Source organism: Prinia subflava, chromosome 12, assembly GCF_021018805.1.
Source record: "Prinia subflava isolate CZ2003 ecotype Zambia chromosome 12, Cam_Psub_1.2, whole genome shotgun sequence".
In the NCBI taxonomy this organism is placed as follows: domain Eukaryota; kingdom Metazoa; phylum Chordata; class Aves; order Passeriformes; family Cisticolidae; genus Prinia; species Prinia subflava.
Window position 1 is genome coordinate 18,042,527 of NC_086258.1, and position 14,258 is coordinate 18,056,784.

Sequence of the window (14,258 nt, forward strand, 5' to 3'; positions counted from 1 at the left end):
TGGTCCAAGCAGCAGGGATGCAGGAGCAGAGCCTGCAGCACAGGCTCTGGGTTGGAGGAGCAGCACAAGGTTCTGGTGTTTCAAAGTGCTCCCCTAAAATACTTCCCAGCCAGTCACCCTGCTGAGATCGCTCAGGAAGAAGTTTGTATGGAGAAGTGCTGAGTGAAACCAGTTAAACACTGGCGTAAGCTGAGAGACAGGGACAGATCTGTGGAGCTGCTGGAAGCACAGCCACACCTTGGGTCTGCGTTGCCAGGAGTGTGTGTGATGTGAGGAGTGAGAAAACAGCCAGGTGTGCATTGGAGATACCTGGCAGGGGAGTCCTGGAGATGCCCAGAATGTCTCTGGATCAGGGAATGGTGGTCTCTGTCCTGTTAGCCCAGGGAAGTGTCAGCTGGGTCTGCAGCTGAGTTTCTCTGCCCCTGCTGGTGATGAAACAAAGCCTTGGTTATCTCCAGGGTGTTTGTCTCTAGCCTAGAGACAGAAAAGAGACTTGAAACCACACCCAGCCCCAGGAGCAGAGCCCTGCAGAACAAAAGCTGCAGTGCTGAGCACTTCCCATGGCATGTGGGCTCTGCAGCCTGCACTCACCTGTCCCTGGCACCCCACTGCCACTGGCCAAGGCTTGGCAGAGCAGGCTGACCACAGGGATCTTGTCCTTCCCACGGAGGTCAGGGTCTGGCCACCCCTGGCTGCTGGGTACCCACCCAAAGCTCTCCTCTGAGCAGGCTGAGCTGCCCCAGTTTGCACGATGGGGACCAGCATTTACCTGATGTGCTGTGATGTAAGGCTGGATGTGCTAAATCACCCTGGACACCGCAGTCATTGATGGAATTTTAACCATTTGCTGCCCTTCTCCAGAAGCCAGCTGTTGGCAGTGATGGCCAAGTCCTTGCTCTTCTCCAGCGGTGTATTGTGAGCGAGGCGAGTGGATGAAGAACACAGATCAAAACTAATCCACGTGCTTTGCCATTTTTTTTTTCTTTCCCTTTCAAGAAGCTTAATATATTAGCTAATCATGTGTGTAAACAATCTCAATATGCAAACTGAAAAGTGGCATCCATCCCCCCAGCGCCAGCTGGGTTGAGCCTCCCCGTTAACCTCTGCAGAGCCCGAACCCTTCCCGAACAGCCATTTCAGAGTGTGCAAAATTGATTTTGCATTCGGCCTCCGCAGCGGGAGAAGATGGCGGCGTGGAGCCGCCGGCGCCTCTTTCCTCCCTTGCCATTTTTTTGGGATATCCTCCTCTCCTCGGCGATGCAGGACGGGCAGGTCTGGTGCCAGCGGGTCACTGCCACCACCTTGGCACGCGGGTCCCCCCGCAGCGCCTTCTCCCGAGCAAAAACAATAAAAAACAAATTTACGGCGGCCCCTCCTTGGGTGATTTCCACAGCGCAAAGACCCCCTGCCTCCCGCCCCCTTCATGTGCATCTTCTCTTAATTAATTAATACTGCATTCATCACCGCTTAATTCCCGTTTCCGTAGCACCCGCGGAGGGGGGCTGCCAGCTAAGGCGGGTGCTGAGGCAGTGTGGAGCTGCTGTCTTAGTGGAGGAGCTTAATTAGCCCCCGTGACAATATGGGCTCCTTTCCAGAGCCAGGAACGGGTGGCTTCCAGTGGCTCCTGTGCCCAGCAAACTGAGCTCCCTGTCCCCGTGCCAGTCCTCGGGTAGCTGGGCTGTGTGTGCTGGGGAGGAAGGGTGATGTCCTGCAACAGCTGCCCAGATTAAAAATGAAACAAATCACAAATTGGCTTCCTTTTAGCTGGACAAATCACAAATTGGCTTCCTTTTGAGCTCCTGCTTTTTGGGCAGGAGGCAAAGCCACCAGGTTTGGTGTTTTTGGGGACCAGAGCCTGTTGGGTTGTACAGGGTTCAGTACACCCCTCACTGCTTGTAGCTGTGCCTGTTGGTGCTGCAGACGTCCTGCTCTACTTTTCTTCATTTTTTTTTTACTTTAACCACAACTTGTTGGCACTTGTGGTGCCTCCTGTGCTGAAAACACCTTGTCATACTGTGCTGCAGCCCTGGTGGGACATGGCTGGAGAGCCCTGGTGGGTGGTGATGGGGCAAACCAGCAAATCAACCAGCAAACATCAACTGCTGGGGTGACTTTAGCAGAACAGAGTTTTTGAGCACTGTCTGGAGGGAAAGATGATGTGCTTGGCAGCTGGCTTTGTGGTGTGCACCAGTTTAGATGAGTGACCATATTGTTCAGGTTTTTACCTCCCAGTCTCTGAGCTCTCCTGCTCTTTACGAAGAGGGAAAACCCCACAGCTCGTTGGGATGCTGACTGCAGGTGTGTTGTGCTCATACCCCCGCAGCTCCCACCTGCCTGGGCACCACGTTTAGGGTTAGATGGAGAGATCCAGAGCGTGAGTGAGTGTGTGTGTGTGAGGACAGAAGATGGAGAGGGAACAAAGGCAGCACATCCACCGCGGTGCCGGGCCGGGCTCCTTGCCAAGAGCGGCTGTGGCAGCAGCAGCCCCGGCTGGGGTGGTGGCTCCTTGCTGCCAGCACGGCTGGAGATGCTCCCTGCTGGCCTCTCCTCTGGGGCACGGGCTGAGGCTGGGCCGGGCTGTGAAGGTGGCTCTGGGCTGGGATGAGGGGTGGTGATGTCGGGTGCTGATGTTGGTGTCCGTGCTGGGATGTCACCTCACCCGTGCCCTTCCCCGGCGTGTCCCGTGGCCACGGCACAGCCAGCGTGAGTATTGACACCAGGAGGGGCTCGGGCTGTGGGGAGTGCTGGGCGTTGGCTGGGGAGCGTTTTTTGCTTGGTTTTTTTTTAATCTTTAATTTACATTTCCTGCCACTCTTTTATTTTTCCGCGCTGCCAGGCCCATGGCGTTGAAACTTGGCTGCCTCGTTGGTGGTGGCTTTGGGAGGGCCGGGGATGTGGGGGTCAGTTGGCACAGCAATTGCTGCTTGGGGACAAAAGGAGGAATTTTTTTTTTCTTTTTTCTTTTTTTTTTTCTGCAGCGACAGTAGCAGCTGCCAGCCAGAATAGCAAATCCGTGCGACTTGGCACCACTCCAGCTTCCTTGAGGGCTGCAGAGGGATGGTATGTTGGAGGGTAAGACTAGCTAATTAATCTTCTGGCAGGGAACAATGTAATATCAGACAATTACAAAGACAGAATGAAATTGCTATAGTGGGAAGGCTGGCATATGAATTTCTCAAAGGGTCCATCCCTCAGTCCACTGCCGTGGTACTTTGTATGCGGTAAAAGCACCCACTGTACGTGTGCTTTTCTCTTGTGTGGGGGTTTTTGTGGGAATTACATTGTGGCCCCGGAGGAGGGGCGGGGGGAGGCCGGCTTGCTCACGGGAGAAGCTTTTTGAGGAGCAAAAGAGAGAAAATAAAGAGTCATTCTGAGCAGACGCGCTCCCCACCAACCAGCTGTGCCCGGAGGACAGAGCCGGAGCATCGCCCATCCTTCGGGCTCACGGTGTTGGCGAGTTTTTCCCAGTTACATTTTGTGATTGCGCTGTGTTGTCTGATGGCTGCGGGTTTTGGAAGGAGGATCTCATTGCTGGGCAGAGGGGGAGGGATTTCCTCCAGCCCTTCTTCACAGAGAAGCCTTCAAAGAGCTTTGGAGCTGCTGAAAGTTCTTGGGGGAAAACACCTACGAGCTCGGCGGCGGTAATTGCCGCTAATGAGCTGTAATCACCGCTACCTACAGCCGGGACGCGCTGATGGATAGGGCAGTGCGAGCCGCATGGTGCGGGCTCCCCGTCTGGTTATTTGCAGCGGGGAAAGAATTAGGGAAGTCTCATTTATCCTGGAGCACAGGAGAGCAGCGGTGGGAGATCAGCCTGAGCAGGATTAGCAGGGGAAAGCCCTCCTCCCTTCTCCTTGTCCTCGCCAGGCTTTCGGGATGAGCTAATGACTCTCCTCCCTCTGCATCTCCCTCCCAGGACGAAACTCAAAGCGGTGGGATCTCTAGAAGCGTCATTAAAAACAAAACTAAACAAAAACAACCCCGCGACACCAAACGTAGGAACAACGGCATCAGACAAATTATTTTTGTGGTTTTGCGTCTGCGCGCCGGGAGCTGCTTCCAGCCAGGACGGGAATTGGAGCAGCTCCAGCTGCCTTGTTCTTTCTCCTGAGGAATTCGAGTGGGGTTTTGTTTGGTGCCTGCACACATCAGATGGTGCAGAGACGATGTTTAGAAAGCACTGCAAGCCCGCCCTGGGCTGCCAGTGATCGCTGGAGCCGCTGGAAGGCTTAGGCTGAATAAGCGGCTCTTTTTAAAGGAGCAGCAATGTCAAGAGCTGGGCTGGCAGGCTGGGGCCCTTTTCCAAGATGAGGAGGGGCTGACCACAGCTTAGTCCTTGACCCTGAAAGGCTCCCTGGTGGGTCCCCATCTGTGGGTGTTTGCCTGAATATTTTTTCAGGGCTGGCTGGATAGCAGGGACATTTTTCCATTGGGTTTTCTTAACGATGAAGGTCCCAGGGCTGGATCCCATCAGAAGTCCCTTGGTGTGGTTCATGCAGATGTGTAGCTCCTTCTCTGGCCACATGTGTCCCCTGTGAGACATCACAGAATTCCCTGCACACCCAAAAGAGAGGGATCCCAAAACCCAAGCCTCTGTTCCCTCCATCTGCCATACCCTCCCTGTGTTTGCTTTGAGCATCCCAAGCACTCAGGGAGCAGTGGCTGTTCCATCCCTGGAGGCAGAATGGATTAATCACCTCCCTCTGGAGGATGCAGAGCTCAGCCCAGCCACCCCTTTGAGTCCTGTCCTCATCCACCCACCCTCAGCCAACCACATCTCCAGAGCTGGAGGGAACCTTCTGCAAGATCAGCCCAGCTACCCTGCAGTTCCTGCAGGAGAAGGCCCTGGAGGCTTCCCAGCCAGACAGTCATGGATGTAGTAATGGATGCTTGTGAGCAGGAGTGAAGTAACTGGCGTTATCCCAGTCATTTCATGAATTATTTCACTCAGAAAGGATCACATTCAGTCCCTGTCTGAAGTCCTGCTCTCCCTCTCTGGTCTTGTGCCCAGGCCCAGCCTCACCCTCAGCTCTGTACAAAGTCTGAGCCATCCGCTCCTGTATGGAAGTGAAAGAAACAATCTAAACCTCTCCACAGTCAACAATTGACACCAGGGATGGTTTTTGTAAATTAATGAGTGTATCTTCTTGACTATACTTCAAAGTTTTCACTTTATGAATCTTTTATGGATTTCTCAGTGCTGGAAAAAAAAAGAAAAAGTGTAATCCTTGTAGTACTGAAATTTTACCTTTGTAAATGATACAATAAAAAAATAAATTAAACCCTACACTTTAACAATCAGTTGACTTGAGAAAAATCATCCAGTGGGTTGTGTGCACACTCTGGGGCTGAATTTGCCCATGAAGGTGGATACATCCAAACAGATGTGTGCTTAAGGGTTAATAATGGTCTGGCCACCCTGACCTTAATGCTGCCCAAATTCCCCCCTCACAGCCGGCTATGTCCCTCCCAGGTCCTGCTGAGGCTCTCCAAGGAAACTTCTGGAGTTAAGAAATTTAATTTGTAATAAATCAGCATTACAGTACAAGTAAATCTGCTTCAGTGGCTATAAAAATTAATTCCTTATCCTAAACATTATTATATAGCTTTCAAAATGAATTGACTGTAGTTGGTAGTCTAGTATGTGCCATTATTGGTAATTAGTGTAACAAAATAACGTTGCTGTAATATTTCCTGTCTACCCCTCCCCCAGTTGGGGGCTGTTTCGTATTAGAGAATCAGAATTGCAAATGCAAGGCTTGTGTGCAAGCTGCTGGCTTTGATTTTTTTCCCTTTTTTTAAATATAATTTTGTGTGTGTTGGAAGTCAATCTGTTCCTGTCTGGGGTTTTCTGGGAGCATTTCCTTCTGCAAAAGCATTTCCTTCTGCAAAAGCTTTGGAATGTCACAGGGCACTGATGCTGGAGGGGCTGGAGGAGCAGCCCAATGCTCTTGGATCACATTTGAGCTTTTCCTTGTGTGCAGTTGCTGCTGAGATTAGAATCCCAGGATGGGCCAGGTTGGAAAAGACCCCAGGTGGGATCATCTGGTCCTGTCTCATCCAGGGTCATCCCAGGCACAGAGTTGTGTCCAGATGGTTCTGGAATATCCCCAGTGGTCACTTCCATCTCCCAGGATGTGGCACGGTCTTGCCCACAGCTTGTGCCTCAATAGGTTTTTTTCCCAGTGATCCACTGCATCCTTGTCTTTATCCAGAACCCTGGCTCATCCTAAAACACCTGACGGATCTCCCCATGGAGACCCTGGGGCAGCTCTGAGCCTGCCAGGAGGTGGAGGGAAGCAGAGATTCCCTTTTCTGAAGCAGGTGTCAGGTGAAGGATGGGCTGGGGTAGCTGGAGCTGTGTGCAGCAAGAGGATCCCCATGCGGGGAAGGCAGAAAGATCCTGAGGAATTTCACTGGGCTTTTGCAGCTGGACAAAGCTGCTTTTCTCTCTTTGTCCTGGTTTGGAAAGGCAGGTGTCTGCCAGGGAAAGGCAGAGCCTCCCTTGGAATGGAGAATGTAAACCCCTCCATCTGAATTATAATTTTGAAATTAAAGGGCTCTCAGGCAAAGATATGGGGATAGGAATAACCGTTCTTTACTAGGAATATTAAAAATACAAATGTAGTAGTACAAAAAAGCAAACAAACAAAAAAGAAAACACTGACAGAGTCAGAATACCCTGTTTTTCAGGGTGTTGGGAGCAGTGCAGTTAAATCCTCCTGCAGTGACAGATGTGGTTCTGTTGGAGCAGAGAGGATCCTGTAGGAGGCTCCAGTGGTGTGAGATGGGTCTGGTGTTCCTCTGGGAATGCAGTGCACACAGGCTGTGCTGGGCTCTGAATGCCAGGGTTTATCCAGGTGGGAATGCAGTGCACACAGGCTGTGCTGGGCTCTGAATCCCAGGGTTTATCCAGGTGGGAATGCAGTGCACACAGGCTGTGCTGGGCTCTGAATGCCAGGGTTTATCCAGGTGGGAATGCCGGGCTCCTCCCCTGGGTGGAGCATCTCCCATGGATGATGGAATTGTATCAGCCCTGCAGGGAGCCTCGATGGCCCATGGACAGCAGAGATCCCCTGGAGGCAGGATGGGTCCTGGAAGGGATAAAGAACCCTGCCCCAGCTGGTTTAACATTAACAGAAGGCACCCACCCCCTCCCCCAGAGCTCTGAGGAATGGGTTATACAAGAGATAAAGGAAAAAAAAACCCCTCCCCACCCAGTTTTGACAGATAGAATACACACTTTGGGTTACATCTTGCATTGCAACCCAAGACGCTCTTTGTTGGCCTGACTGATAAAGCTGAACAGGTTGAAAAGGGGGATGAAAAACAGGAGGAGCAAATGAAAATGAGTTTATACATTTCTGCCCTCTGTGTGAGATGGACACTGTCAGGGCTCTTCTCCACAGCCCCATTTTCAGCATGTCCAGTGCAGGTTGTTCCTTCTCACTGCGTGGTCAAGAGTTATCAAACCCCAGTGCCCACCCCAAATGTCCTGGATAATCCCCCAGGAATACTCACACTAAACACTTCAGTGGTGCTGATCAAAACCAATCCTGACATTTAATTTGTGGCGTGTCCTCTTGGATTTTTTTCCCCTCACCATCATAGTTCTGTCTTTCTTTTTTTTTTTTCTCCTCAATTTTCAGCTTTGAGTGTTGCCTTTTGAAAAAAACTCTCACCAGATGTGGTTAGAAACTTGATTCTCCATGGAATCAGAGAAAGGTTTGGGAGGAACCTGGAAGTTCATTTGGTTCCAACTTTCTGCTATGGGCAGGGCTCTTTCCAGTAAACCAGGTTGCTCCAAGCCCTGTCCAGCCTGGCTTTAGGGAAGGAAAGTTCAAATTCTCCTGTCGTCCTCTGGCTCTAGGGTTGGTTTTGGGGTTTTTTGGGGGGTTTTTTGGGTTTTTTGGGGTTTTTTTTTGTTTATTTGTTTGTGGCTTTTTTGGGGGTTTTTTTTTGGTTTGGTTTGGTTTTTTTTGTTTATGAAATTACCAAATTAAAACTTAGCTGCATAATGAGAACCTGGGAGCAGAGAAATGGGGAGCTGAGGAGAGACTGGATTCTCTGTGCTGTCCCCAGCATGGAGTTATTTCTTGAGTTCTGATGGTATGACAGCTTCAGAAGCCTGGAGATATGCCCTGTACTCAGCCTCCCCATTTATCACAGAGCTGAAAAATGCAGAAACCAAGCAGTAAAACTGAGCAGGAGATGTATTTGCCATCCTGGAAAACATTAAAAATGTAGATACAGAAATAATAATAATAATATCAGTATAATTGTTGGCCCAAACGAGGCTGGTAAATCATAATTCCAAACATCAGCAAGTTCCAGAGTGAACAGGCTGTGCCATCTGAGCCCTTTGATTTGGTGCAGGCCGGGGTTGGGAGCTGAGCCTGAGGTTTGTGCTTTGGCTGGAGTTGGACAGATGCAGTCAGCTTAAGCTGCAGGATACAAATTCCCTCCAAGCTGAGGGAGGAAAATAAATTGCATGTTGGAAGTGATATAAACATGATTTCAGGACTTTCTCCAACTTTTTTTCCCCCTCAGGGCAAAGGATATTGAAATGATTCAAACCAGGACTTTGTTGGGAATGCAGTGATAGATTATTTTTCAATATAAATCCCCACACTGGTACCAGCAGAGCTTGAAGCCTCTACCCCATTTGCAGGATGCTTTGGGTGTTGTTGGGACTGGCCAGGAAAATCAGGATATTTCTTCTGTCTGATTTCCTCCTTGCAAGGTCGATATCTCAGGAGTTTGTTTGGAATTAACTGTTTTTAATCCCTTAGACCTGTTCCTCCCAGTCTCTTGCTTCTGTACAGAAAGTTACTTTGCTGTGCTTCCTACCTGGGAGTTTGGTGGGGTTTTATTTGCTTCCCTGTCTCTTGTCACTGGCAGTCAACTTTGCTGAAGTCTTTGTGCATAGACTTCAAAATGCTCAGATTTTTCATCAAAGTGGGAAATACCTGTTTTTCTTCACATGCATATTTCTGCATTTCTTCTCAGTTTTCTTCCTCCCAGCCTCAAATCTCTCCCTCCCCATTGCTCAGCTGTTTCAAAGGACCCCACCAGAGTTATTTCAGCTTCATCCTTGATGTCAGACCAATATTTCTGTATCTTTTTAATGAACCATGTAACTGTGGTGGAAAGAAATTAAGTGAATGAGTCCTTACTGGAGATAGCAGAAAGCGGATCTCCTGTTTCCATGAAAACCTCAGCAAGTCTTGATTTCTCAAATGAAACCACTCTCAAAGTGGTTTTAAAATAAATCTGAGACAATATTTTGAGTCAAATTAAATATTTAATTTCAACAAAATCAAAGTATTTCAAACAGATTTCTTTGTCCATTTAATATTTTATGAGTGAAGCCTAAAATTAAACACAGAGTTGTTTCTCTGGGGAAAAAACAGAGGTTGTTTTTGTATGCTTTAAAGAAAAAATAAATCCATCTAGTAAAAGTACTTTTTTTTTTTTTTCTCTAGAATACCTTTTTTTCTTCAACATGAGGATTTCAATGTGAGGTTGTCCCTGCATCCTTTGCAGAAAGCTGGTGCCTCTGTGGCTACCAGATCTCCTGGTGCTCCAGGGGCAAAGATGATTTTTGCTGCTGCAGTGGAGTTTGGAGAAACAGATTTTCTACAGAATTGTTCTTTTACTGTGAGCAATGGATTTGCTGTGATTTATTTGCTGCTGCAATAGATTTGGGTAAACAGGAAGAATTAAGGTGTGAGAAGGGCTCTGGCATCTCCCAAAATCTGTGTGAAGGAGCTGTGGCTGTTCTGGGCTCTTGGAGGTTTTCATTTACTGCTGGGAGGGCTGGGTTCAACCCTCTCAGAAACAGCAGCATGGGGGGCAAGAAACCTCCCAATTTGTCCCATTTTTGACTGTGCAGGTGTTTTTCTTTATTTTCTTTATATGCACAAAGGAAGAAAGGCTTCTGATAAACTCCAAAACCCAACAAAGCGTGTTTGGGCTGTAACATCAAAATCTGTGTGTGCTTCCAAGGGAGACACCTCTGCCTGGCCCAGGTTTGTGGATGCATAACCATTAGTTAGGGTTACGTTTTTCTGCTTGAATATTTGATACTTGAATATTTAAAACAAGGAGGTTGTGCTTTATTATCATTATGTGGACTGCTGACCAAAATCATGTTAACTGATGGAACAATTCTTGTGTCTTGTCTGGAATTTCACTGCGGTGACTAAAAATCCTGCTTTTTGGAGTGGTAATAATGGGGTAAAGCAAAGAAATGCAGGATTAAGGCAATGCAGAGCAGTTCTTTAATGTGGCTCATTTATGTGTGTGCTGGTCTGGTGTTATTTCTCTTTTGCTGTTTGGTATATGTGCTATATATCTGTTTTCTGTGACCCTAAATCACTCTGTCTGCACTCAGCTTCCACTTCTGCTGGGAGATTTGTTGGGGGAAAGCAGCCACACTTAACCTTTTGTTTTCTTCATTGGGTTTCTGACAATATAAAGAGTTTGCTGGCTGCCAGCAAGATTGTTGCACTGGCAGAATTTTTTTTTTTTTCTATCTGCTCTGAATCTCCAGGCTGTTCCTGCTGTTTTCCCCTGGTTATCACTAAAATAGGTCTAGGTGTCCCAGACTCAGACAGGATCGGAGTTCATGGACCTCTTCCCATTGCCAAGCTGAGCTTAATTTCAACAGGCACAAGGGAATGGACATGAAATTAAAGTTATTGCAGCCCCCTGGCTTGAGAGCACTCCAGGGTCTGCTCTGGCTGCATTGGAAAATTCAGATTTGTGGGGGGAAAGTGAGGTTCAACTCATCTGTAACTTCAGACAGGACACTTTGAGTGATGTCCCACATGCAAGGGACCAAGATGTGAATGTGCTTCCAAAGGGAAGTGATTTCCCAGGATTTTCTGCTGACATGGAGCCACCCACTGTTAACACCTTAATTTTTATCTTTCATGTATTTCAGACTCTGTGCTGCCCAGGGGTGCAGCTCTGAGCTCACACTCAGGGTCACTCAGCTCTGCACACAGCAGGGACACAAAACAAATCCTTCTCCTGCTGCACACCAAGGACAACTTTCAGCCCAAAAGCACAAACAAGGGTGGCTGGAGGGAGGAACAAGAAGGATGGGACCTCACAGCCTGGAGCTGGAATTGGACAATTAAACCCCAAGATGCAAATGGACCAAAACTTATCAAAGTGTGAGACCTCGTGACCATTTGTCCATTTTGTGCCCATTTTGGGTCCCCCCTGGGTATGGCCCTGGTCAGCTTGTCCTGCCCAAGGTGTATCCTGGAGGCCTTTCAATAAATCTCTGCTTTATTCTCCAGCTCTGTCCAGTCTCTGTTCAGCTCTGCCTTCCCAAGGCATCCCTGTCACCTCGGGCAGCACAGAGCAGATAACAACCCCACCAGCAATACAAACAATTTACAATCCTGCTGCAAGGAGGCCCTAAATGGCCACATAAAGGGAATCCGGGTGGGAGCTGGGAGTGCCCTGACAAACACAATTCTCCCTTAATTTAATAGAACGGTCCATTCAGCAGAGAATATATTGTAAAGCGCTCTCAGGTTGGATGGCCTCCTATTGTGTCTGGCCTTTGAAGTGCTGATTAACTGGGCTGGGAACACGCTGATAAAAAGTTAATTTCTATTTGCTGTTGCTTTGTAATTGGATGAACACGAAAGCAATTAAATATTAAAACATACAAACAAATAACGAAGTCACTGTAATTAGCCAAAGTTTGATCACTGTCATATTTATTTAGGAGGAGATGATACGTCTCAGCAGGTGACATTTTAAATACCCTTGGCTGCTTTGGTGTTGTCTTCAGAGAATGCTGAATAATGTACGGAGGATTTAATTAAACCCCATTGTAAATCAGCTGTGATGACAGGGAAGTGACAGCCACATGTTGAAGAGAGAATTAGGCTGCAGCAGGAGAGATTAATTAACTATTTTCCACAGAGTTCAACCTAGGGGTTGTGCAGGGAGTCGGTCCGAGGAGGAGAACTTGATTTTTAAGTTGTTCCACTTGAGGCTGGAGCTTGGTGTGGAGCTCTCTGTTCCAGAGCCCTCACAGGTCCTTGAAGGGGTGGCTGGGATCATTCCTGGGTCCTGAGTGGGAAATTGAGGCACACACACAGCGCTGCAGCCTGTGGCTCTCCCTTCCCCTTGGGACCATCCCTTAATGCAGGAAAGTTCTTCTACCTTGGTGGTGAATCACAGGAATCCTAAACATCCTGGAAATTTCCTTCCAGCTTTGAAGCAGGAGAGGAACAGAGGCTCTGGGGAATTTGCTGAGGGTTGGCAACACCACAAAACCCCAAAGTTTTTCAGCCAGAGTTATCTGAGCTCCCTGGGCAAAGCTTTTGCAGGACAGGATTCCTGGAGCTCCGTTTGGCTCTTGTGAGGGTCAGTAACCAGAAATAAAGTTAACCACGGTGGGACTCTCCTCTGTGCAGCCTGGTGAGTTTTAGGTTAATAGTTCTTCTGGCCCTTGCCTTTGGCAGCTCTTGGTGGATCTGCTGCTGCTGGGAAAAGCTCCCAGTGCCCAGGAAAGCACGGGAGGAAGGTGTTGGTGTCTCTGGGAAAGGACAGGACTGGGGGAGGAGCTGTTCAGCTGGAAGGGAACATGAAATCCCTCAAAACCCCTCCACGATGGCTGGAGAAGAGTCAGGAAAATGGATAAGGCAGTGGGAGGTGGAATAAGAGAGAGAGAGAGCAGGGATGAGAGAATGAGAGGTGCTAAAAAGTCAGGATGAGGGGGGAAAGGGGCACTGTGTGTGGTTAATCAGCAGCATTTGCATTTGGAGATTATCAAGGCTGTGGTGTAATACCCTTAACTAATTTGGACATTTCTAAAAGTGCTGTTGCCTTTGCATGGGCTGTGAGGCAAGAAGGTGACTCAGCTTCCACGCAAAGCAAGACCTGGCAAAGCATTTTATCTGTGGCACCCCCACGAAGCTTGTTGGGGTCCACAAAGCACTGGCTGCCACTTGCAGGATGTGTTAGACCACACCAGGACATTCCTCCTTTCTTCTCCTATCAAGAAACAATATTTCCACTGTGAGGTGAGAGAAAATATTCCCAGCTGCCAGCTCAGAGTGGATTTAGTCCATGAGGAAAGGAAAGGAAAGGAAAGGAAAGGAAAGGAAAGGAAAGGAAAGGAAAGGAAAGGAAAGGAAAGGAAAGGAAAGGAAAGGAAAGGAAAGGAAAGGAAAGGAAAGGAAAGGAAAGGAAAGGAAAGGAAAGGAAAGGAAAGGAAAGGAAAGGAAAGGAAAGGAAAGGAGAGAGGAGAAAGGAACCTCAGTGTAATCATACAGGAGGAAATTGAGCTGAAAAATCTTAAAATAGCAAATTGGGCTGATCCCCCCCAGACAGTCCCTGTGCCAGGTTTCCCTCCTGCTGTGCTTCATGCTGGGGAGGGGGTTAAGAGCCTTGAGCTTGGAGGTAGAGGTTTAAAATCATAAATGTCCTGGGCAGTGGAGCTAAGGGGGGTAAATTGGCAGAGCCCTGCAAGGGCAAATCCCTGTGTCCATTTTTATGGGATGCTGCTGTGTTTGGGGAAGGCACAGGGGGGTTGGTCCCTTACCGAAGGATCCCGTTCATCTCCCCGGGCAGAGCCATCGCTGATCCCCAGGCCCCAGGGCAGGGATGAGCCCGGGTGGATCCTGTGGGCAGATCAGGCAGGGCAGGCAGAGCTCCTTCCCTCACAGGTAAGATGCTGCCTCACCTGGGATCACAGCACCGGGGGAAGCTTTTGCTGCTGGGGGTGGTGATTTGCACGAACGACTTTGCATTTCAAAGCCTCACTCTCCCCTTCTCTTACCAATGAAAACTGGGAGTAATTGTACACATTGCCAGGAAAAATCCATTTTATTCCCAGGGGTGTAGATTAATTGATTCAGCCCAGGAAAAGGACCTGGGCAGCGTTACAGCCAGCTCCCTGAGGGCTTTCTCTTAGTGTATGGGTCTGATCAAAAATGCAAATAAGATCTTAGGAGGGGCAAGGGACTGGAAAGGATGAAAAGTAAAAAGAAAATATAATAGTCATGATGTGAGTAGTTCTTCCTTCTCAAAGCACAATATAAAATATTGACTTCTGGTCCCCAAAGTTGTCTTGTGATTCTTCTGGGTGAAATGAAGACACTGACCAGGGGCTGGAGGATGCCCTGTCAGGACAGAGTGGATGGCTGGGTCTGCCACGATGGGATTCATCAGCCCTGGAGCAGGGGAACTGAAGCTCTGCCTCTTCCAAACACTTGGGCATGTGA

The 14,258-nt window shown here is 48.6% G+C and overlaps 1 long non-coding RNA gene across 1 annotated transcript; it reads left to right on the forward strand.

The window, feature by feature from the left end:
* The first annotated feature begins 2,279 nt into the window (after positions 1-2,279).
* On the forward strand, positions 2,280-5,423 carry LOC134557038 (uncharacterized). The gene is made up of 3 exons (XR_010081974.1): positions 2,280-2,703; positions 2,979-3,072; positions 3,917-5,423. It is a non-coding gene; the product is annotated as an uncharacterized LOC134557038 (long non-coding RNA).
* Positions 5,424-14,258: the final 8,835 nt, after the last annotated feature.